The sequence below is a fragment of the Sus scrofa genome, chromosome 8 (assembly GCF_054392235.1).
Source record: "Sus scrofa isolate SSC_HxYL_T2T_F1_AM1 chromosome 8, Sscrofa_HxYL_maternal_Yorkshire_Landrace_v2.0, whole genome shotgun sequence".
NCBI lineage: Eukaryota > Metazoa > Chordata > Mammalia > Artiodactyla > Suidae > Sus > Sus scrofa.
The window spans coordinates 21204376-21231001 of record NC_139390.1 but is presented as its reverse complement, the minus strand read 5'-3'; the positions used below and the strand labels follow the sequence as shown (position 1 = coordinate 21231001).

The window sequence follows — 26626 nt, the reverse complement described above, 5'->3', positions numbered from 1 at the left end:
GCACTGAGCCCCTGGGTTTCAGGGGTGTTTCCATGATGCTCTCAACCCTCCCCACCTCAGCACATATGGATGACTCTGTCCCAGGAGTAGAGAGTTAGTTTTATTTATTATTACTTTTTACCATTTCCTTCTCTTGTATCTTGAAGCGGACAGTGTTTGGAGCCCTTCCACCCCTAGATTAGAGGAGAAAGGTCCCAGGGCAGTGCTTTATTTTTTTTCTTATTAGGGCCATACCTGCAGCATATGGAAGTTCCCAGGATAGGGGTCAAATTGGAGCTGCAGCTGCCAGCCCACACCACAGCCGCATCAATGCAGATCCGAGCAACATCTGCGACCTACACCAAAGCTGACTGCAATGCTGGAAGCCTAACCCACTGAGCGAGGCCAGGCCAGGAATCAAACCTCACAGAGACTATATCGGGTCCTAAACCTGCTAAGCCACAATGGGACTCCCACCCTGCTGCTCCCCTGCCCGAGGTCTGCACCACCGGACTCTTTCCATAGTATCTACTTGGTCCACCTCTCAACAGTCGCCCGTCACCCTGGATGAAATCTTCTCACCAGTGCCTGCTGCATTTTGCCCAGGAGGGCAGCGCTCATGTCTTTCTCTCTGCCAGCTCCTCACTCTTCTTAGATTTGGGGCCAGCTGGTTGTCCTGCAACTTCAGCTCTCCGAGAGGTGGAGAAAGGTTGTAAACTTGCTCTTTGTTATTTTATTGTAAGTTTGAGAGTAACACTCTATCCAGTCTTTTGAGTTATTTCTTGCTTTTTAGTTTTTATTATTTTTATGTAATTCAAATGGCTCATGAGAAAGCCAAATACTATGATATCATTTACATCTGGAATCTAATTCTCGGCACAAAAGAACTTTTCCACAGAAAAGAAACTCATGAACTTGGAGGACAGACTTGCGGTTGCCAAGGGGGGAGGGGGAGGGAGTGGGATGGACTGGGAGTCTGGGGTGAATAGATGCAAACTATTGCCTTTGGAGTGGCTAAGCAATGAGACCCTGCTGCATAGCACAGGGAACTTATCTAGTCACTTGTGATGGAACATGATGGAGGATAATGTGAGAAAAAGAATACATATAGGTATGTGTGACTGGGTCACTTTGCTGTACAGTAGAAATTGACAGAATCCTGTAAATCAACTATAATGGGAAAAATACATCATTAAAAATAAAATAAAATAAAATGGCTCATGACATCGGAATGTAAGAATCAATTTAAAGAGAAAGGCAAAGAATAAGATAGCAAGCATTCTCAAAACTGCTCTAAGGGAAACTATTTCAATGTTATTCTATTAGGAGATCCTGACATGAGAAAACACTGTCACACTTTGAAACCTTGCTCATCTGCTATGTTGCTCAGAGTACTATCTGGGTGTGTAAGCGGTAAGTTCCATTATGAACCCTGAGGCTGACACGCCTCCGCAGGAATAACTTACACTGGTCACATTTCACCTTGATGAACATGGAGCTGTGTCTCCAGGGCATGGTGGGGGCAATTTCCTCAACCTACCTATCTTGTAATACAGGTTTTATGTGATCCTGACATCAGATCCTCTATTTTCCCATTCAGTATTCACTTCATGTGGCACTTCTTCGCAAAAAGAGTCAAACAACACAGCTGGAGTTAATAAACTGAAGGAGGATGCCCATTACCAGTTACTGACATTTCTGTTGTTTGGGGCTTTCAGTATTTCATTATCTCTGCATCGGCACCAGTAGTCTCACAGCTGAAAAGCCATCAAAATAACGCAGCTTGAAATGATAAATGAAAGGAATGTAACAACTGCAGCACTGAACATTTGATGCTCCGGGCTTTTTTTTTTTTTTTTTTTTTTTTCTCCCAAGAATTTTCTGTTTATCTGTATGCTTTCTTTGCTGGCAATCACATTCCACCACCCAGTCCACCTTGATGTGACGAGGGCAGTGTGTCTCAACATTCTTTCTCATTAAAAAATGTGTGAGAGATTCGCCACGAAGAGGACTATCCACGATGTCAACATTCCAAAGAAACATCTTCGGACAGAATTTTAAAAAAGACTCTACGATAATGTTAAGTGTGTGTGTGCGTGTGCATGTGTGTGTGTTGCTTGCTTTTGGACCAATTCAGTATTTAAAAGTTGTCACAAGCTTGTCTTGTTTTATATTGTTTTGACTTAACATCAAAATTCCTAAGCTTTCCATCACATCAGATTCTGTACCGGAATGGATACCTCCATTAAATAATTGTGTACATCACTTCCGTTAATGCCTTCATCCCCTCATTTAACCGGTTTAATTCCATTGTCTATTATTAGAATTACTCATCTGTCCAAACTGTCCGAACATATGCTTCTCTTTTGCTTCACTGTATTTATTTGGCAAAAATCACATTGCAGCAAAAATCCACTCGTCCACCTCGGAAAGGACCGTTCTCAGGCACCTAAATGTGGCTGCATGTCCACCATGACTGATTTCACTGAATTCGCCCCCGTAAGTTCAAATGGACCCTCATGCTGCCTAATAATCTATTTTCCTGACCCATTTGTCTTTCCTTCATAACTGTGTCATATCTTTTTCTCTTTCCTCAAAATTCCACACCCCTTCTGCCATGATCATCCTCGATTTGTTTCCTACTTCTCTCTGCAAAGATTATTGCAACTTCCAAAGTTAACTTCTACATCCACTACCAACCAGTGTCTATGTGACTAAACAGTGTGGTAGGGGTGGAAAATGTTTTCCTCAGCACAGTTAAGGCCCCTGCCTGGGTGTAAAAAAGTAAATGCACAAAGGCAGATTAACAGGAGAAAACTCTTAGCATATCTGACGCTAAACTCCCAATCTTCCCATCAAATCTTATCCGCTCTGCAGTTTTCACCAGCTCAAGAAGGCTTCCCCTTCTGGCTTCTAGTGATTCCGACCAAAAGCCTTGAAGTCATCCTCGACTCCTCTTCTGTTCTCATCATCTTCATCGGTTTATCAGGAAATGTAATTGTTTTAGTCTCAAAATACATTCAGAATCCCAACTTCTCACCACTGCTGCGATGAACTTGGTTTGAGGTACCCTAATATTTACAACCATAACCAAAAAGGTTTTCCTGCCATTACCTTAGCTTAAGTAATTTCATCTAGAGCAAGACTGTCTAAGACTATGCTATTTTTTGAGGTCAAATCTCTTGTATTTCGGTGCCTTTTGAGATTGAATTATTCACAAATAAGGGGCAAATAAGAGGCATCTTCCCTAAGCCCCCCAAAAAAAGCATCATAATCAAAGAGATTTTGTTTTCACCTATGATTAACACTGATTACAAAGTACCTACTATGAGTTAAGAATGATCCTAGGTGAAAGGTCTCTAGCCATAAACTTTACACGGTCCAGGACCTCAAAAGATTCCGAGTCTATCTTATACCCAATAGTTTGTACCTCCCAAGGTATGCTCAAGAATATATTATACAACATGCAGAATATAGCCAATATTTTTTAATAATAGTAAATGTAGAATAAACTTTAAAAAATGTATAAAAATGAAAAATAAAAGTCTCTTAAAACAGAAATAATTTATTAGTTAAGTAATTAATTAGAAAGTTCCGAGTCTAGTGCATTGAACAACTTCTAGCCAGATAAATGCACTGGGCAGCAGAAAGGGCTTTATGCTTTATGCACAAAGTACAACAGGAACCCAAAGCATCCCAGCTTAATTTAGTATTGGAGGCAGAGGTCATTTCACAATATCTTGGCTTAGTCTGTCTTTTTTTTCTTCAGTTTTCTAAATGAGAACCATTTAGAAATAAATTATCTTTAGCCCTTAGCCTGAAGACTCTATAATTTTATTTTTTTTAAAAAAGTATATCAAATCAGGTTCTATCACCACCTTCAATGACCATGAATAAAGACAATGTACCCATTTCTCTAACTATGTGATTAGAAGTATTTGACTAAAAACCTTAAGAGAGAAGTCCTGCCTTTGAATAGGAAGGAATAAAGCAGTATTTAAGCAGAATAATTTAGCATTGTGTGATTAAAGCATTATGGAACAGGAACCAAGAGATGTGACTCACCATTTACCTTGGCAGTAATTACTTCAATAGCTCTGTCTCTGTTCCATCTTTATCCCAAGGGAGGTATTCAGTCCAATCCACTGAAAAGAAATGATGACAGATAAGTTATATGTCAGTTACCGTGGATCCCTAGGAGAGGCAAAGATGGTTAGAGCCAGTCCTAGATTAAAGATTTCACAACACATCGGGAAATATGAAGGCACACAAGATTAGGTATATACAAAGTGGATATTCTGAGCACAAAATGTTACAAAATTCGGGTTTGGCTATTTGATACTCAATAATCCAATACTGAGAGACAAGTGTTTAATAGAAAAGATAGCTTTATTGAGGAAGCCAGCAATCTTGGGGAGAAGGTGGATTCATGTCCCAAAGAATCAATTCATCAGTGCACATCAGGGAGCAAGACTTTTTAAAGGGGAGTTTAGGGGTACACAGGTGCTGCAGGAGAGGTGGAGAAAAGAGCTACATATACAACAGTACAATTAGCTCCAACAATCTTTTTGAAATTGGTCATATGTGGTGGTCAGATCAGTGTTATCTTGACTGTTTTAAGTACAGTTAATCTTTAACTCCAGGGTTCATTTGTTCCCATTTCCCTGAGACCAGTTATTGGAATTGTACAAAGTGGAGCAGTTTATGTCATGGTCAGAGTCTACTCATCATGTAGTCAATGTCTTCCACCTGGTAGGGGTTTCAGTATCTCCAAAATGGCTCAAAGGATATGGCTCAGAATATTATCTATAATTTTTTTTTTCTTTTTAGGGCTGCACCGGCAGCAGATGGAGGTTCCCAGACTAGGGGTCGAATCAGAGCTACAGTTGCCGGCCTACACCAGAGCCACAGCAATCCAGATCCAAGCCATGCCTGTGACCTACACCACCGCTCATGGCCCAGATCTTTAAGCCACTGAGCGAGGCCAGGGATCGAACCCACAACCTCAGGGTTCCCAGTTGGATTCGTTTCAGAGGCACCACAAGAACTCCTCTATTACCTACAAATCTTTGAGGAAGAACTAAAAGTCTTTTATGCTCCTTTATGGCTAAATTATTACTACTTTGTCTTGTTTGACCGTTTTTCTTTGCTTCTGCATTTTCTCACTTCTCCGATTAAATTTATTCTTTGGCTAAAGTTTTTTTATACAGACAAGACACAGGTGGAGGAAAAGGCTGGTGTGTGGGCGGGCTTGGGGGGGGGGTATATATCCCGAAAGACTCCGCAGGGTCCTGCCCCTAGGGGTCTAAGGAAAAAATGCTGCTGAGGAGGCCTTGGGAAGGGTTTTTGCTGAACTTTTTTTCCCATCTCCTTTGCAGCTAGACTCCCTCAGCCACCCAAGTGGGGATTCAATCAGACAAAACCAAGAGAAGTAAAACACAGAGAATGGATCGCCTTAGAGCAGCAGCAGTGGGAATGAAGAAGTGAGTGGTGTGACCCTCAGTATCTGTCCCCAATGGATGCTGTAGGGGGGGGGTCCTCTCTGGAAATTCCCCAGTCTGTTTGGTTCATCCTTGAAGAGCCGGAAACTCTCTCCCTCCTGGAGATTTTTTTTTTTTAAAGGCCACACGTGTGGTGTATGGAAGTTCCTGGGCTAGGGATCAAATTGGAGCTGCAGCTGCAGCTTTGAGCCACATGTGCGACCTACTCACATCACAGCCTGCGGCAACACTGGATCCTTAACCCACTGAGTGAGGCTAGGGATCAAACCTGCATCCTCTCTGAGACAATGTCAGGTTCTTAACCCAGTGAGCCACAGAATTCTTCTGGAGATTCTGTGACCTTCTCAATACAATTTATTCAACTGCTCTTCCGCTTAAATGAAGTAGAGAGTATACAGCTGATACTTAAGTCTTAAGAATAAAGCGGCCATATATTCTAGTAATTAGGTGCATGGGCTTATGGAATTTCAATTCATGCTTGAACACTTTCTTTTCCATTCTTTCATTATACATTTATGGGTTACTTACCTTTACCTCTCTAAGACTGAGTCACCAATTTTATACTTGGAATGACCAGAATTGCAAATTCTTAGAACTAATATACATATAACATGATTTAATGCACAGAAGGACATGTATCTCAGTAACTGCTCAATTAAAATTTAAATAATTACAATTTGATGAGTTATAATCCCACCTAAACTAATGTGTTCCTGACCCCAAAACACATTCTTTGACATGACAAACTATTCCTCCTGATATTTTAACCATCCGAATTCCAATATGTCCTTTGGAATTTGGAACACATTTTCAAGAAGTTCTCCTTCCTCAGAGTGGATCATTTACTTCCTACTCCTAGGGACTATGGCCTTCAAAAATAAAAGCATATAATAAATATTGTCAGCATTCAGACTTTATTTTTTTTTTCAATGTTAAGGTGATCATCATTAGTAAGTTCCTTACTGATAAAAAAGAGTGTACTAATTTCAAATAAATTAAACTCAAATTGACAAAAATGGAGAAAAACATACAACTGCAATGTTCAAGACTGCCCTTTTGCCAACCGAGTGCAGCGATATCCTGCAGAGGAGGTGAGAGGCACCTGGCCCCAGGCAGAAGCTTTGAGATGAGCTTCTTGTTATAGATACTGATTGTCAATGAAAAATAGTATAGCAAAGACATTAAAAGATTCTCAGTGCTTCAAAGAGATGCTTCTCATTTTGACACTCATTAAGGTTTGATTCTTAAATTTTCAAAGCAAAGCCAGAGTAGACACTGTGCAGTGATTTTTTTACATACAAAAAAAGCCATTTTAAATTTTAAATTAAATGAATTTTATATTAATAGTGTGGAACATGTTATAAAAAGTAAAACATCAAATTTATTGGGAACTATTTAGCTTCGTTGACATTATTCCCATTCATCTTGAACATTTCTTGCTTTAAAACTATTTAAAATACATCTGATCAGAACACGACTTACGTACATCAGAGTACTCCTTGCTATTGCCTTTTGTCTTTCCCTGCTCTGATCCCTTCCCCATATTTCCATCTCCTTAGAACTGCATTTACCCAGATACAAAGCAGAACAAGTGAAGGAGGAAGTACATAAATGGAGAAGACAGATTTATCTACACAGCAAAAAGCTAAGGGTGAAGGAGATGGGAAATTTGAATAGAGGAAGAGGTTTTGAAAAGCCTCCAGAATTAGTTACTAGGAAAATTTAAAAGACTTGATGGGATTTCCCCTGTGTCACAGCAGGTTAAGGATCTGACATTGTCACTGCAGCAGCTCAGATCACTGCTGTGACACAGGTTGGATCCCTCGCTCAGGAACTTCCGGGGGCCGTGGGCACAGCCAAAACGAAGACTGACAAAGGAGGTACCCTGGAATGATTTTATGCCATGAAAGAATTAAAAAGGAAAGAGGATTCAAAGAGGATTTGAAGAGTGTCACTATGTACAGCTAACCCTTGAATAACATGGGTTTCAACTGTGCAGGTCCACTTACATGCAGATAGTTTTCAATGGTAAATCTTATAGTAAGTACAACAGGCTCCATGGTTGGTCAAACCTGTAGATGCAGAGGAACTGAGGATGTGTAAGGCGGACTATAAATTATACACAGATTTTAGATTACAGGGAGGGCCAGCACTGTGTTGTTAAAGGGTCAACTATATAATGAATTGGAACTCTAAAATTTTTTTTTCATAGAATTTATTTTTTTTAACTTTTTTTCATTTCCCCAATACATTTTTTTTTTTACTGTACAGCATGGTGACACAGTTACACATAAGTCACTTATGATGGAGCATGATAATGTGAGAAAAAAGAATGTATACATATATAGAACTCTAAAATTTTTCAAGGAACATGTAGGCATAGGTATTCTTTCATAAAAGATTTGATTAATGAATGATATTCATTTATTAATCCTTGGGACTATCCTTACAAAACTATTTATTTTCACACTGGGAGTTAAAAAACTATTTGCTTTTTTTTAAACATTCATTCTCAAGATGAGCTGGAAAATAGCTCATTGAAAGTGGTAGTCTTTTTTTTTTTTTTTTTTTGCTATTTCTTGGGCCGCTCCCGCGGCATATGGAGGTTCCCAGGCCAGGGGTTGAATCGGAGCTGTAGCCACCAGCCTACGCCAGAGCCACAGCAACGCAGGGATCCGAGCCACGTCTGCAACCTACACCACAGCTCAGGGCAACGCCAGATCCTTAACCCACTGAGCAAGGGCAGGGACCGAACCCACAACCTCATGGTTCCTGGTCGGATTCGTTAACCACTGCGCCACGACGGGAACTCCCGAAAGTGGTAGTCTTTACATTGCTTCTGGAGCCTACCTGAGCAAATCATTACCTCTAATTAGAAGCATAGTAAAAGGAGTCCAGTGAGGCAATCCCAAGGGATTTCTTGGAATAAATATATTTACTAAATATATGAATATAAATATAAATGTTTATATAAATAAATGCATGTTATTATAATACTTGAGGATTTAGAACAAGATTCTCTTGTTTCCTTAAAGAGTTATTGTTTAAAACAATATTGTCCCCATTATACCCCAAAAAATCATGACTTGGAAGTCATGAAGAGGACATGGTTGCTGGTTGACCCTTGAGCTGGACCCAGGCAACTGGAGGCTCCTTATCTCCTGCCTTGTCCTTGGAATTTACAAGCTGCCCATTGTTCCCACAGCTATAGCTGTTTCAAGGATGCAGAGTCTACTACTTCATTAAGCAGAAGAGCAACTGAATAAAATGTATTGGGAAGGTCACAGAATCTCCAGGAGAAGAGTTCCCACTGTGACTCAGTGGGTTAAGAACCCAACTTTGTTTCTGAGAAGATGCAGGTTTGATCCCCGGCCTCACTCAGTGGGTTAAGGATCCAGTGTTGCTGTAAGCTGAGAGGTAGGTAGGTCGCAGATGTGGCTCTATTTTTTATAGCTGATATTTACGTCTCAAGAATAAAGTGGAAGTATATTCCAGTGATTAAGTGCATGAGCTTTGGAATTTCAATTTGTGCTTGAACACTTTCTTTTCCATTTTTTTATTATATATTTATGGGTAACTTACCCTTACCTCTCTAAGACTGAGTCACCAATTTTATACTTGGAATGACAGGAATAGCAAATTCATAGAATTAATATACATACGACATGATTTAACACAAAAGGACCACGTATATCCCAGTAACTCCTCAATTGAAATGAAAAAAAAAATTATTATTTGATGAGCAATAATCCCAACTAAACTAATGTGTACCTGACCCCAAAACACATTTTCTGACATGACAAACGATTCCTCCTGTTGTGGAGAGCTATATACATTCATCCATGTTCTGGACACATGACTGAAGGCCATTAAGGCCTCTATATAAGCTTAGGATTCTGGCCAGAAAGCATGGAGGTCTACCCATCTTTGCTGCCCAAGACAAGCTTCATACGTAAGTTCCTTGGTTTATTAAATCTGCCACCTACCGACCTGGAGTGGCTGCCTCTTTCTTCTGTCTCTCCTTGCCCTTCAGAGCAGCACTCCAGAGGTTGTGAACCAATACTAAGTGAGGTCATTTTAAGAGGCAGAGGCAGGAGTTCCCGTCGTGGCGCAGTGGTTAACGAATCCGACCAGGAACCATGAGGTTGCAGGTTCAATCCCTGCCCTTGCTCAGTGGGTTAATGATCTGGCATTGCCGTGAGCTGTGGTGTAGGTCACAGACGCAGCTCGGATCCCGCGTTGCTGTGGCCCTGGCGTAGGCTGGCGTCAACAGCTCCGATTAGACCCCTAGCCTGGGAACCTCCATATGCCCCGGGAGTGGCCCAACAAATGGCAAAAGACACACACACACAAAAAAAAGGCAGAGGCAAAGCACTCAGAGCTGCTACTCTGTGTTGATCCCACGACTTATTTACTAAGTGAGCGATCAGAAACCCATGAAACACATCATGGTCCTTATTTAACAAAACTTGTAAGAGAGGTCTGCCTTTTTCAATATTTATCGGGATACATAACTATGCTCTCCTCACTCCAACAATCACCCCTTCCCTGTTCCATGCTGAGAATTACAACTTTATAAAGAAAATGTGTCATTTTCTAGCTCATATTCATGTGTAAAGTAGGATCATTGACACAGACCTTAGTCTGTGGCTTTTTTGTTTGACAGCTAGGTCCTGAGATGCAAAAATGAGTAACCCAAAGTAAAAGAATGTATTAATTATATTTCATATATGTATTACTTACTTTTCTGATTTTCTTGTTATGTATAACAGGTACAAGTTTATATACACATATATATCAACTGTATCATTAATTGGTATTAATGTGGTTAAATTGCGATTTGTTTGCTCAACTCATATCCATATTAGGGTTACTCAATTTTTCAAATATTATTCCATATGAAAATTGAGTCATTTGCCTTGGCTAAAAGCCTCATCTGATAATCATTCTTAAAGATTTTTGCTATCTTGAAGCAATGTGTAGAACTGTGCCATCATTTAATTTAGACACAACCCTAATATACAAAGGCATAGTAGCCTGAGTACTAAAGCAACACTTAGCATACATTATTTTATCTCTACAACAATACTTTGAAGAATGAAAAAATAACATTGCTACTTTAACAAATGAAAGCACAAGCTTGGGAGGGTTAAGTAATTGGTGCAGTGACACATACTCAGTGAATGAGTAAACCAGATTAAATGGCAAATAAACCTGACTCAAAGCTATGTAAATGCAACTATGTGCAGGCAAAAACTATTAAGCCATATTACCTTATATATCTTACTTTTCCCTCTAAATTCCAAGTAGCTTGAATGCAGAAAACATTCATTTATATATTTTGTCTCTGACAGAAAAGAGTTCTTTTAAGATACTTGATAAAGCACAATATCTACTTGAATGACAATATTTAATGTGTTTGATCTAGTCTATAACCAGTTTTGCCTTATTTAATATCCACGTCATCTTCTCATTCCATAAGTTTATTTATACGGTCCCTGCTAATTTTTTTCAAACCATTTTATGTTTTGTGATTTGTCTTCTTACTTCAAGTTTAAGCTCCTTGAGAAATATGAGCTTGGTCATAAGGAATGAGCTTATGGCTCAAATTACTTTAGTAGCTTCCCATATATTTTATGCACTACATGCAACTATGCAAAAGAAAAGGGTATATGTTAAGAGGGAAAAGGAAATTTAAAAAAAAAAGGAAGCCAAATCTTGTTTTTACACATGTAAACATGCTAAAGGTTGGAATATTTTTAGCTGCAATCCACCAAGACAAACTACTCAAATTGGCCTAAATCTGAATGCGTTTTCTGACCCATGATACTAGAATGTTCCCAGACAGTCATGGTGTCAAGCATGATTAGATACAAGCATTTCTCTGTTTTTCTCCATATCTTAGCTGTGATGTGATGGAATTCAACATGATGTGATGATGTAATGTTCTATTCTTCAACCTAAGGCATTTTCTTCTCCACTGGTGGCCAAATTGACAACTTCCTGTGTACACTATATCATTTTAATAGTTTGAACAACCCCCAAGGAGACTCCTGTTCCAGTTAAAGTGTCAGGAGTTACACTAATGGAGTTGGATTGACCTATTTGGAGGCACATGTGTTTCCCACATACAAACTTGAGTCAAGGGTACGCAGTGCATTAATGTCCAGACCTGAGGCACATCGCCTCTCTTGGCATCCTTCACGGGTGTTATTCACATCTCAACCACTTGTACTAAAAATCAGCAGGTGATAAAATCCCAGATTCAGGCTTTGTGCCAGATAAATAAAAGTGTCATGAATTATGAGGGGTAGTCTACTTATAATGTGACAGACAGATTAAAGAAGTACTTTGGAGAACTTTTTTAAGAATTTACAATGAAAAAAACTCAGATCTACCAGTGTGGGCCCAGGTATGCATACTACAGGCAACCAAGGCCATTTTTATCCTCCTGCCTGATAAGAAATTGGAGGTTCTACAGATGCTTTTTATTTCTTGGTTGATATCACAGTAGCTATAAAAAGAAAATGTGATGATTCCAACCGACCTTACTTATAACTCAACACTCTAAAGAGAGAGAGAGAATTCTTCTTCAAGGGTAACACAAAGAAAACCTGGTTTGGACAAACCAGGTGAGAAAGATTTGAATGCAAACCCAACCATGACTTAAGGGATGGCCCATGTGACTGCTGAGAGCAGAAGCTTTTTAACATATGTAAGGAAATATGCTGATGTTGGAACTTTCCTATACGCAATAAGAGATAAAGCCCCTCACTCTGCAAGCATCAGAATGTCTAAGTAATAACCAGTTAGCTAGTCATCACCACTTCCGCCAGGACTATGTGGACAACCTGTTTACAGAGGTCAAAAAGAAATGTAAAGACTGGGTCAGTTCCTCTACTTCTGAGCAGGTTGAACTGTCTTATAAGAAGGTGAGTAAAGGACCCTGTCTAAGGCTTTGGAGGCCCATCTTCAAAGACCTTACTGTGACTGAGAGAATCTTAAAGCACCTACTTAAAGAGTGATACCTCTAAGATTTAGGTCTGTTGGATTCAGAAGTGATTGAAATCCTGGATAAAATATGATTTATCGGTTATGTTCAAAACAACAGGGCAGCTCATCTTTCTCACGACTACATTGTTTTGAGAATGTGGAGGTCTAATTTACCCAAGAATAAGTGCTCTTTTGCTCAGCTCCAAGGATCACAACAGGACAGAATGTTACAGCAACAAAAAGATGCTCATAAGCAAAGCCAAGGTCGTCAATTGATTCCAGAAAAAGGGCCTTCCCCCGCCCAGTGTTTAGCTTTACTATTAAATATGTAGATCTTCTGCATATTTACAAAGAGGAGTATTCAAAAGATGTGAACATTTTAATGAAAGCCACTTAAGTCACCTGAAAGTAAGTGACTATTTGCCCAGACTGTATACTATTTGAAGGCAGGGCTCACTGCCTACATATGTTTATAATCTCATAGAGAGCTTTCAGTGTTTTATGCCTGTAGGCATACAATACATTTATTATTTCCTAAATTGAAAAGAAAAAGGTGAGTGGAGGAGGTGATTATACTGCAAAGGAAATGTTTGACTGAGGAAAGTAGAATGGAACCTGATGCCTTCCACAGATACTGGTGTCCAGAAGGAAGAAATGGTTGTTAAAGGTTACACAAATGCAGTCGGTCTTAATGCTAAATAGCTCCTCTTTCATTCAAACTCTAGAATTCTTTGATTTTTCCTGCTGTCTTTCCCCAGCAAAATTAGCAACTCTTTTATTTTTTTATGATTAAAACAAAAGAAAGTATAAACTAAAATAGCGAAGATAATATCATACATTCATTCAGTTTTCTAAGCTGAATCAGAGCCCAATATACGTGTAATAACTTAGTGATTTTTGCAGTCAAATACAATTTGTATATATATAATGTGTGAACACAGATTACGGTCTTCAATCCATACTCTGAAAAAAATCACCTTTATAAACTAGTCTTTTTTTTTTTTTTTTACATCGGAGCTAGAAAAGTCAATCCTGAATTCTAAGGTTTTACACTTTACTCAAGATGTCACTGCAAAACATTAACACAAGAAGGTGAGTTCAAATTTCTCTCCTCTAAACATTTCTTGGTTTACAATCCAATAATTGATTTTAAGTACAAGAAAATCAAAAGGTTTCAGTAGTATCTTTTCAAAGTGTTTTTATTAAATATAATTTCAAATAAAAGATGAAAACTAATATTCATTGAGCAGCTAGCTGCCTGTATCTTTTATCATTTACATACTTGATCTACATTCATCCTCACAACAAATGCAGGTAGAAAGAGTTTCTTTCTTATTTAATGAGAACCAAAGACAGTAAGGAGCTTGTAGTGCAAGGGGACCCTTGTGCTGGGGAAAGTGGCTCCACTGCAGAGCCCAGAGCCGTGGAAAGGAAGCACAGAGCTCTCCAGTGTGTCACTGGAGTGATGGTGAGGGTGCTACTGCCAGGTCCAGTTCTTGGCTTCCTGACCTCTGTCTTCTGTTTTGGAACACAGACCATTTAAAAGTCTCTATCCAATGTGTATACTACGTTCTGGAGGATGGCACCTCCTATTCACAGAATACTGCCTCTCATCTGGTGCTACAGTGACTTTAAGGGGCTATTCCAATATCATACCAGACTGGTACCTCTTAGATGATGCTTTATGCAACAACCTGTGGATCGTAATATATGGACCCACTTTCCTGACTCCTCCCAGTTGGCAGGACACTATACATGTCAGTGTTTGTGACCAGCAACATAAATTTTCTCCAGTCATTCCAAGAGAAAAACCACAATTGGGATTGTTAAGTTTCTATAAAACAGATAACATCTCCAAACCAGATATACTACAGCTTGGGGACTCCTGGGAGAAGGGGAAAAACAGGCTTTCTCTGGCTGGAAGCTGAGATGCAATGCCGTTAGGTACAACAGTTTACCGGAAGATGAGTATTTGATGATGTCCTTTGATAAAAGATGAACAGTAGTGTGAGCTTACAATGTACTAAATGTCAGTTGCTGACATCGTAAACTGACCGCCTTAAAATGATAATGGAGTTCCTATTTTCTGAAGAAAAAGTTACCTGAACTCATGAATCAGTTGCTGTCCTACGTTTCTTTTCAACCCTTCTCCTAGAACTGATTCATTTTTACCTGGAAGAGAGGGATTCTTTTGTTGTTTTTAGTACATCAACCTCTCATACTGACCATTCTTCAAAACAGTGAAACTACTCTAAAAGATAAAAATTTTAATTAGCAAAATGATGTACGGTGGAGTTCATTCAGAGCATGAAAGCAAACTGGTCAGCTCATTTAAAGCCTAGTTGATAGCTCTAGTACAAAACACACACACACACCAGGGAATGACTTCTTTTTTAATCTAAATGGTTTCTTATACTTCTCTAAGTGCCATAGCTAGAACTTCCTAAACAGAGAAATGCAAGTCAAACTACAATGAGGTATCACTTCACAGGAGTCAGAAAGGCCATCATCAAAAAGTGTACAAACAAGAAATCATGGAGAAAAGGGAACAACCCTCCTACACTGTCGGTGAGAATGTAGACTGGTACAACCACTATGGAGGGCAGTATGGAGGTTCCTTAAAATAAACTAAATATAGACCTACCATATGGTCCAGCAATTCTACTCCTGTGCATCTATCCAGAGAAATCCATAAAGAGAAAAGATACATGCACCCCACTGTTCATTGAAGAAATATTTCCAATAGCCAATACATGGAAGCAACCTAAATGTCCATCAACAGAAGAATGGATAAAGAACACTTGGTACATATATACATTCAGCCATATAAAATAATGAAATAATGCTATTTGCAGCAACATGGATGGACCCAGAGATTACTGTAATGAGTAAAGTCAAACAGAGAAAGACAAATATCATGCCATCTCTTACTGTGGAATCTAATAAAAATGATATAAAAGAACTTATTTATAAAACAGAGAGAAATTCACATATTTCGAAAACAAGCTTATGGTTACCATAGGTGAAACCATTCACAGGAGGAAAGAATTAGGAGGGTAGGAATAACCTACACACACTACTGTATAAAACAGATGATTAATGAGAAACTACTGTAGAGCACAGGAAAACCTACTCAATAGGTTGTAATAACGTATATGGGGAAAAAATGGGTATATTTATACATAAAACTTGATTCACTTTGCCGTACCCCTGAAACTAATACAACATTGTAAGTTAACTATACTCTGATAAAATTAAATTTAGAAAAAATAGTTTCTTACAGACCAAAAACAAACAAATGGAAAAACAAATATTGAGATATATTTCATTAGAATTTTGCAGTGAAAGCTGAATTCTCAGTAAAAGCATTTACTACATGTATTGCATTATTCTTAACATTATCTGTTGTTTCCTAGCTGATTTAGCATTAAAAGTGCCAAATTTCTCTCCTTTAGAAGCTCTACCTGTAATTTTATTAGAGAAACCAGAGATAAATTTGTAATAAGAATTTTTTATTCCCTCCCTAATCTATCAACTACCACATCACATAAAGAACAGTCAAGTGCTAATGAAACTCGGAATGAGTAGTAGTGAGAATTCCCCTTAAAGATGCATAAGAACAGAATATAGGGTATATTCTCGTCATTCCACAATAATTCACACACATGGGATTTGTAAACCTTTTTCTTCAGTGTATTTACATGCCACCTGCATTATTTTCTAAATTTTTCAACTCGCAAAAAAAAATCATTTATAATTTATTCTAGAGTTTATTTTAATGGCTTCAAGGGAGTTATAACAATGTTCGAAAGTAAATATAAACATTTCAGTTTCACGACCACTTAATTTTGGTGTTTATAATTTTAAATGATTTATTATACCTAAATAATTATAGATATATCTATTAAAACTTTTTAGTATATATGTGTGTTGGTATTTGTGTGTATTTATACAACTTACATACGAGCTTTGTCTTTTCAGGAATATTCCTTGACCTGATACCTCCTATTTCTATTATTCGAAAACAAGTTTTTAAAAGAAAATGATGTGGCAATGATGTTATGCACAAATACAAAAATGGCTGGTAAAGCTACACAGCTACAGATGCATAATACTTTAAGATTTCAGAGCATTTTACATTATAGCAGAATAACAGATACCATATACATGACAATGATGACGACAATGACCTTACAGTTGAGAAAGCCTTCTGAGAGAGGTCAAGAGACTTAGAAAAGTTTACAATTAACATTTTATAAAATGAAATCAAGAGCTGGTTTTCTTCCTTTTTCCAAAAAAAATTTTTAATTTTTATTACAGTTGATTTAGAATGTTCTGTCTGACCCTGTCATACATTATCCTCCATCATGTTCCATCACAAGTGATTAGATATAGTTCCCTGTGCTATACAGCAGGATCTCATTGCTTACTGACTCCAAATGCAATAGTTTGCATCTACAAACCCCACACTCCCAATCCACCCACTCCCCCCCCAACCTTGGCAACCACATATCTGTTTTCCATGTCCATGACTTTCTTTTTTGTAGATAGGTTTATTTATGCCATCTATTAGATTCCAGATATGTGATATCATATATTTGTCTCTTTTTGACTTACTTCACTTGAGTCTCCAGTTCTATCCATGTTGCTGCAAATGGCATTATTTTGTTTATCGTTATGGCTGAGTAGTATTCCATTCTGTATATATACCCCATTTGCTTAATAGCTAGTTTTCCAATTTTAAAATCATAATATATTTTCTTGTCAAAATAAAAAGGACTAAATATATAAATAATCCATTTTTAGTGCCCATGCCACCGAGCCACGTTTTAGTGATTTTGTTTGTTTAGGGGAGGGGGCACAGATCTGTGGCAAATCCATTGAAGCTTATTAATTCTACATTTAGCAGAGACTGCTGCATTTTAGAAGGACTGGAAATCTTGCCATTTAAGTTTGATGACCTCGAAATGGAATGAACTTGGCTCAGAGAAGCCTAAGGTAGACAAGAGAGCTTTGGATATTTGATGAAATGTCAGAGCAAAAGGCCATTATAAGTTTTGCTTCCTTGAGGAAAAGTTAACAAACGGGGAGAAAAATACCTAAAAAGAAGCTGTGTCTCAATATGAGGAACTAGCTCATAATTAGAAGAATCTGACAGTAGAGGGGCCTTACCCCAAATCTGTAATAAGAGGATTTTCCAAGCTGAAACGGCATGACCCTCAGGCAAACACTTTAAAAAGGGGGTGTTGTTCCGCAGAAGTGGAAGACTGGATGGGGGGGGGGGTTCCTGTAGAGTTACCCAAGCAAATTGTTAGAATTACAGAATGCTGAAGATGAAAGAAACTTTATATTATTCCTCTCATTTAAAGATGAGAATATAGATGCTAACTAACATAGAAGTGAACGTACTTAATATCATGAAACAGACTTTAATTAAAAAAATCATTAATAACTCATTGAACCAAAAGAAAGGATACAGATTTCTCAGGTCAATTTAACCAACAATCCAATGATTATCAGGTTACTTTGATGGTCTTCAGGAAAACAAGCCTTTTTATTGCAGTGCTATTCACCAATGCTATGTGGTTTTTACCGCGAAACTGATGTGACTAAGAAGTAATTCCCTCAATTTATACCTACCCCTTGGCAAAGATTTATTTTACATTTGCTATGGCTCATTTAGTCGAATCTGTAACATTCACCAAACCTAACAGTAAAGAGGAGAGCTGCCAGTATGACTTAGAATCTAATAAACACAAGAAACATAACTGCAACCATGCAGAGGCCAACTCATCAGTTCTTGAAAATTTCTTGGTAGAAAAGACCCATGAGATGAAGCTATGAAGAGGACATAAATATATGCATTCATCCACCCCAGCATAAATTAATGCACTCATCAAATATTTATCAAGTCCCTACTATGTGCCACATAAGGCTTTTTCTCTTCATATGGTTACACATTTATATAAATTTGAAGTACAATACAATAAAGGCCATTTCTTGATCTCCAATCAGCAGTTAATTTAAAGGCAAGATAAGAAGTGATTCATACTCTATTTTAAAACTCCTGCTTCTGAATTTCATAGGAAAACCCCAATATAACAGTGTGTATTTTACATATATATGTGTATATATATATATATATATGTATATATGTATATGTATGTATGTATTTCATTTATTTTTTGTCTTTTGTCCTTTTAGAGCTGCACCCGTGGCACATGGAGATTCCCAGGCTAGGGGTCTAATCAGAGCTGTAGCCACTGGCCTACGCCACAACCACAGCAATGCAGATCCGAGCCATGTCTGTGACCTACACCACAGCTCACGGCAACGCTGGATCCTTAACCCACTGAGCCCGGCCAGGGATCGAACCTGCAACCTCACGGTTCCCAGTTGGATTCGTTTCCACTGTGCCAAAACAGTAACTCCAGAACAGTATATTTTTGATAGACCTAATCCATACTCTAAATATTTGCACGACACTCAGATCAATGGCCACCACCAATTTCTCAGCATATTCTGGATTTGGGGATTCAATAACTCTATTTCTGGTTTTTGAGAATTCAATAAATCTATTTAGATAAAAGGGTAAAATACATGATTTCAAATAAAGGAAAAATATTGGATCAATATTTACTAAGCCTGTATTCTGCACCATATCCTATAGAGGAAAATCTCACACACAGTATTCTTTATTGTATAAATTATATTATTTAATTCTCAACACAGCAGTAAGAGTGTTGACAGACCTATTTTAAAAATAAGAACACTGACCCATGGGAATATTATATGATTGGTGTATGTCGGACTTACACCATGTCTTCCAACTACAAAACTACAAATCCATTTTTTCCTTTTTTTTTTTTTTCTTTGTCTTTTTAGGGCCTCACCAGTGGCATATGGAAGCTCCCAGGTTAGGGGTCGAATAGGAGCTGTAGTCACTGGCCTACACCACAGCCACAGCAAAGCGGGATCTGAGCCACATCTGCAACCTACACCACAGCTCACGGCAACGCCAGATCCTTAACCCACTGAGCAAGGCCGAGGATCAAATCTGCATCCTCATGGATACTAGTTGGATTTGTTAGACACTGAGCAATAACGGGAACTCCCATGTTTTTATACTAAACAAAGCAACTGCTGGAAAAAAATAAAAAATAAAAAATAATGATCCTGAGACGAACATTTAACTGAACTTATTACATACTAAATAATCTCATTAAAACTTCACCAATGCACCAAAAAATTAAAGGAGAAATATTATGCTCACTATACATACATGAAAACTGAAGATTAAAGAAGAGCTAATTTTTTCAAGTCCACACAGCTAAAAACCAGCCCTGCCTTATTTCAAACCTATGTCATCCTGACATTCAAGCAGTGATCATAAACTAAGTCTCTGAACCTCGTGCTTTACTCGGGAATTTTAGCTTTCCCACTTCTAATTTTGGTGAAAATGAAAGGTTCTCTAAACTTATATCTGCTCAAAACTTCTTCCCACAGTTACAAAATCCACATTTTCACCCAGCACTCACCTTCCAAAGTAACACTACAGATTTCAAACTCCCTTGGAACTAGGTGCCACCTTCTAAGTATGCTTTTTTCCAAATAAAATGTAAAAGATGTAAGTAGAATGCATGTAGCCTTTTCTGGACAACCTCAAAAGAGTCTGTATGAGTCCTTTCCATTGCATCTTCCTCTATGTTGATATTTGGATTGCAGATGTGATGGTTGACATTCTACCCACCATCTTTTTTTTTAATATAATGATTTTTTTTCCATTATAGCTGGTTTATAGTGTTCTGTCAATTTTCCATGGTACAGCATGATGACATACACACAATGGAATACTACCAACCACCTTAAAATGAAGGAACGAGAGCCACATCTTAGGAACAGTGGAGTAGAAAGAAGAAAATGGCCTGAGACCTGGAAACATTTGTTGTACTCCCAAAACAACCTTGAACTGCCTTCCTCTGCCAGTTTTTAGAAAAGAGAACAAAGATGTGTTTACTCTTAATTTTCTTTTCTTTTGGTTGTCTGCAACTGAACTTAAATTATACATGATTATATCCATTTCAAGCCACCAAACACTTACTGAAATACCATATGATATCACTTATATGTGGGATCTAAAATATGGCACAGACGAACCTATTCAAAAAACAGAAACAGACTCACAGACACAGAGAACAGCCTTGTGGTTGCCAAGCGAGAGAGTGGGGTGGATGGGGAGTTTGGGGGGAGTAGATGCAAACTATTACATTTAGAATGGATAAACAATGAGGTCCTACTGTATAGCACAGGGAATTATATCTAGTCTTTTGGGATAGACCATGATGGAAGGTGATACAAGAAAAGTCTGAATACGTATGTACGACTGGGTCACTTTGCTATATAGCAGAAATTGGCACAACACTGTAAATCAACTATAATAAATTAAAAACTAAAATATTCAAGAAAAGAATCACTAGATAAGCAGTACTGTGATTAACACGATAGCAAATAGAGAAAAACACTAGAGCATTTTAAAAAGGAATAATTCTTAGAAAGTGAAAATAACTAGTAATTAAAATACAGCAGTACTGAAAAATGACAATGATAAAACCAGTAAAACCAGCAGAAATAATAAAGAGCAGCTGTTTTAAATGCCTTCTTTTAAACAAACTGTGTGAGCAGTGACATATAATTATTAAGACATGGTTAATAAATTATAAAGTTATTCTCAAGAGAATCATCATCTTTGGCTAGCTCTCATTAGGTAGAATTGGAAAGTAGGGATTAATTCCTATAGACAGCACATGAAGAAAAATATTCAGAAGAATCAATCTCATTAATTTGGGATCAGCTCACACTGACTTCCTTATAGTGAGATTTAGGAGTAATAACTGGCCAGAGCCTTCCTTGATTTTATTTATTTAGTTCTTGGAATGATGAACATTAATGGTGCTTCTGTAGAAAAACAATAAAGTCAAATTGATGTCACCATCTAAAGTTTAGATAATTTCTATCATGTTGCTGACTACCTGACTTTAAGATGTGTGCTCGATTATTTATATGTATATAATTTATATAATATATATACACATTCAACAAATATATAGATATCTGTGTCCATATACACACACATATAATCTGTGGTAGAAGTGGAAAATAATTGAGTAATTTGAAAATATACTTTTTAATATCCCACAATTATAATGAGTTATATATAAACTTGAGGGTACGTTTATGCCTTCATATCCATTCATTCAACTTTTGAGTTCTGACAAATTCCCCTGTGCAGAGATAATTATTGCTACCACGTATGTATGTGTTCCTTCACTTCTCAGAAGGAACTTACGTGGAAATTAATGGGACCGAGTATTCAAAAACAGGGTTTTGATGAAAGTGACAAAAGCCACTTCTATAAAAAAAAAAAAAAAAAATCCAAACATACCTCACAGGAGCCTGGAGTTTTCTCTCCCCTTGTTGTGGTGGCTACAGAGGCCCCATGGTGCAAAGATGGCCAATCGTCTCACAATCAACTATGAGCAAGAGGTAAACGTTCATAATGCTAATCGATTAAGATACCAGCTTTCCTTTACTACAGTCCCAAATAAGAGTCTGCTGCTGAGTACTGGAATCAGCCTTGAAGATCAGTGTTGCTTTAAAAACTAAAGCACGTAGCATTGAATTTGTGGTCAGGTGCTAGGAAGTGAGGCAACAGATACCGGCAACTAGAAAGTGGTTGCCTGTAGGAAGCTGCAGACAGATACTTGGAAAAGCCACTGCCTGTTCTAAATGAGGAGACAACCTATGAACTTTCTAAGACAGGAGATCTAGGGGAAGGGTGTCAAATAACAGAATGTTGTAATGTGTTTGGGGTGCATTCGTCAAACTGAAGAAAACACGTAAGATCAGGAAATACTATCTTGAGTACAAGCAGAAATAGAAGAAAATTAAGAGATCATTCAATATAGAGATTTGGGGCCCTGAAGGAAAGAAAACTCCCACACATGGCTACAAGGAATATAATTTAGTACAACCACCTTGAGGAACTTGCAACATTTTATAAAACTGCATATCTGAATATATTTATGACAGCATTTCCACTCTTAAGTATACACTAAACAGAAATATGTATATATGTTCACAACACATGAACATGAATGTTCACAGCAACCCCATCACAAGAGCCAAAAAGAGGAAAACATCCAAAGTCCATCAACATTTGAATGGATAGTTTGTGAAATATTCACAAAATGGAATATTATACAGCATAATACATAATACTTAACATTATACACAAAAATAGCTGAATTTCACAAACAATATTGAAATCAAGAAGCCAGACATGAGAATTATATATACAGTTGGATTCCATTTAAGTAAATTTCAAAATTCAGCAACACTGATCTATAGTATTATAATCAGCACACTGATTACCCTTGGAGGAAGGAGTGGGATAATGCTCAGAAGAGGGCATGAGGAGGGCTTTGGGGGGAACTGGTAATATTCTATCTCTTGATGTGGGTACTGGTTATACAAATATGGTCAGTTTGTGAAAATATACCAGGAAATACACACATGTTTGATGACGTTTTCTCCATGTTTATTACAATTCACTAAAGTAAAATAAAAATAGAAAGATGAATAATTCAAGAGTATTTATATTTGAGGTCTTACTGCTTCTGGAAATGATATTAAGTCATATTTGAATAAAATGTTCCAAAAAAATGTTTCGGTTGGATAGAGTGGTATTAGTGCAAAGATAAGACTGTAGATGTGACCTCTGCATTTAAACGAGGTGGCCTTATGGAAGCCATTGTTAAGTTCACAGAGAAGTTTCAGGACAATAAAGCAAAAAGAAAAAAAAAAAAAGACTTAAGAAGTATGTTTCTCTTTCTGACTTAGTCACTTATGATGGAGCATGATAATGGGAGAAAAAAGAATGTATACATGTATGTGTAACTGGGGCACCATGCTGTACAGTAGAAAAAAATTATGTTGGGGAAATAATAATTTTTAAAAAAATAAAGTATTTTTCATTAAAAAAGAATCATGTTTCAAAAAATATTTTTTGGTTCTAGTTATTGACATAAGACTCAATGAAGATAAACAGATCAGAGGGCCATTAAGTTATTAAGGAAAAAGTGTTGCGAAAAGAAACCACAAACATAGTAAGAATAAGCACATCTAGAGCCTAGACTTTAGTTTCTAAATATTTGAGTTCTCCAGAAAAATTATTTTAAGGCTGGAGCAGGAAATACACTGTATGAACATGAAACTGTATGTCTGCCATGAACTCCCTCCCACTCCTACTCCAGATTTGGCTGAAACAGATAGTAGCACAGGAAAAACTCAGAGACTAGAACCAAAATAAAAAGAAACAGAAGTGCCTCCCAGGGAGCAGGAATAGGATTCACTCTTGTGTGTTTCCCATACTTCCCTTTCCAAATGGGAGGCTTTACTTTCCTGCTCCACTAGTACATATTAGGTGTGTATACTGGGGTGCGGGAAGATATATCACATTCCTTTTGAGTTCATAAGTCACTGAATTAAGAAGAACAAATTTTCGCAAGCAGATTATGCTAATAGAAAAGATTGTAAATCACCCAGTGTTGCTATTAGACTAGACATGGTACTTATACAGGAAGAAGAAAAAAAGGTGTGTGTGGGTGTGTGTGTATACACCAAAACAAAAGTCTATAACAGAAACTGCTAGTTGAAATATTTGAGCGTTCCTTGACGTTTTCTACTCTCCTATTCACTGAGACAAAGACATGCAACTAAATTCGACCAACAAGATGAGGTTTAAGCTACATCCAGATGTGCCCAATAAAACCCCACAGTCCTCTAGCTCTTGGCTTCCCTGTTGTGGTTACCTGCTCTCAGTGGCTTAACTGCAAGACTGAAGCAGCCCACATCTGAAACATACGTGGAGGACAGCAACGATATATGATATATATATAATGAGTGTTCATAACCACCCCTGGAATTTAATATAAATGAAAATTTAACTTTGTGAAGTTAAACCACTGAGACTGTGAATGCTCGTGTGAGAATTAATGCGAATGACTATATTAACATTCACCTGGAGATGAAACAAAGATGAATCAGATCCCGCACTCAAAGATATTTTGTCTACTGGAAAACACAGATACATTCTGTGGTAGTTTAAAGATGTCTAACTGTTCTTTAGTATTCTTATCATTGAGTGACAAATCATCCATAACTGCTATGCCCTGACCAAATTCGTGTTTCAAAAAATCATGAGACATAAAACGATTGATTTTTTAACACTGTATTTTTGTTTAAAGCAAGTAAAGGTACATAGTAGCACCACTGAGGGGGAGGGAGGTAAAGAGATTTTCCATATACCCCTTGCCCGACAAATACACAGCATCACCCATTATCAACATCCCCCACTAGAGTGTTTAATTTGTTGCAACTGATGAACCTACACTGGCACAATGTAATCATACATAAAATTGTCTTCCAAAAAGGCTATACCATTTTGCATTCACACCAGCAATGAATGAGCATTCCCGGGAGTTGTTCCACATTCTCACCAGCATTTGGTGTGGTCGCTGTTGTGGATTTTGGCTGTTCTAACAGTTGTGTAGTGGTTTCTCCACTGTTTTAATTTGCACTTCCCTGATGACATGTGAGGCAAGGATCATTTCATATACACTTATTTTCCACCCGTACATCTTCTTTAGTGATGTGTCCGTTAAGGCATTGGTCCATTTTTTGAGTTGTCTGTTTTCTTGTTTTTGACTTTGAAGAGTTCTTTGTATATTCTGGATAGTTCTCCATTATCCAATGTGCTGTAGCAAATACTTTTCTGCCATTGTGTGGCTTGTCTTCTTTTCTTGACATTGTCTTTCACAGAGCACAAGTTTTTAACTTTAATGATGTCCAGGTTATTGATTATTCTTTTCACGAATCATGTGTTCGGTTATAATCAGTAAGTCATCACCATCCCCAATACCATCTCTGTTTTCTCCTATATTACCTTCCAGGAATTTTATAGTTTCACATCTTATATATCTTTCTTTGCATGTCAGTCTGCTCTAAAATTAATATAGCTACTTTTGCTTTCTTTTTATTAGTGTTAGTATGGTATGTTTTTCTCCATTGTTTTTCCATTTATTTCTCATCTATATGTATCTTTATATTTAAAGTGGGTCTCTTGCAGACAATATATAGTTGGGTTTTGTTTCTGAATCAACTCTGACTGTATCTTTTAATTGGTACATTTGGACCGCTTATCTTCAAAGTGATCACTGGTATAGCTGGATTATATCTACCATATTCTTTATTGTTTTCTTTATTATCTTTAATATATATTTTCTTCTTTTTTTTTTTTTTGTCTTTTTTGCCTTTTCTTGAGCCGCTCCCGGGGCATATGGAGGTTTCCAGGCTTGGGGTCTAATCAGAGCTGTAGCTGCCGACCTACACCAGAGCCACAGAAACGCCAGATTCGAGCCACGTCTGCAACCTACACCACAGCTCATGGCAACACCAGATCCCCGACCCACTGAGCAAGGCCAGGGATCGAACCTGCAACCTCATCGTTCCTAGTCAGATTCGTTAAGCACTGAACCATGACAGGAACTCCTTATCTTTGATATTTTTTCCATTTTCTTTGTCTTTCACTTTTTCTGCCTTTTGTGGTTTTCACTGAACATTTTTTATCATTCTATTTTCTCCCCTTTCTTAGCATTTTTTTCTCTTTTCAGTAGTTGCCATAAAGTTTAAAATATACATTTATAGCTAATCTAAGTCCACCTTCAAATATCACTATACTACTTTATAGGCAGTATGAGTACTTTGTAAACACAAAACAATCCTGATTCCTCCTTCCCATCCCTTATATCACTGTTCTCATTTCATTCATATACAATTACACATAAGCATGTACTTACATGTGATATTAATCATGCTTAATCAATATTATTTTCAATAAGCTTATATGTTAGATAAACTAAGAAAAGGAAAATAAGTTTTTATTTTCCTTTACTTATTCTTTCTTTGTTCCTTTCCCTCACCTTAGGTAAATCTGAGTTTCTGACCTACATTATTTTCCTTCTCTCTAAAGAACTTCTTTTAACATTTCTTATAAGGCAGGTCTACTAGAAATTCTCTGATTTTTTGTTTGAGAA

The 26626-nt window shown here is 37.5% G+C and overlaps 1 long non-coding RNA gene across 13 annotated transcripts in view; it reads right to left on the bottom strand.

The window, feature by feature from the left end:
* LOC110262070 (uncharacterized) overlaps positions 1–26626 on the bottom strand; it is a 1266882-nt gene that overhangs the window by 1014780 nt on the left and 225476 nt on the right. For 8 of the 13 annotated variants that reach the window (XR_014813695.1, XR_014813704.1, XR_014813699.1 and 5 more), the window contains one exon: positions 4045–4124. This is a non-coding gene — a long non-coding RNA (uncharacterized LOC110262070). Of the gene's footprint in view, positions 1–1822; positions 4125–21915; positions 22140–26626 lie in introns of those variants that run through there. The other 5 variants (XR_014813700.1, XR_014813709.1, XR_014813697.1 and 2 more) reach the window with 4 other exon arrangements.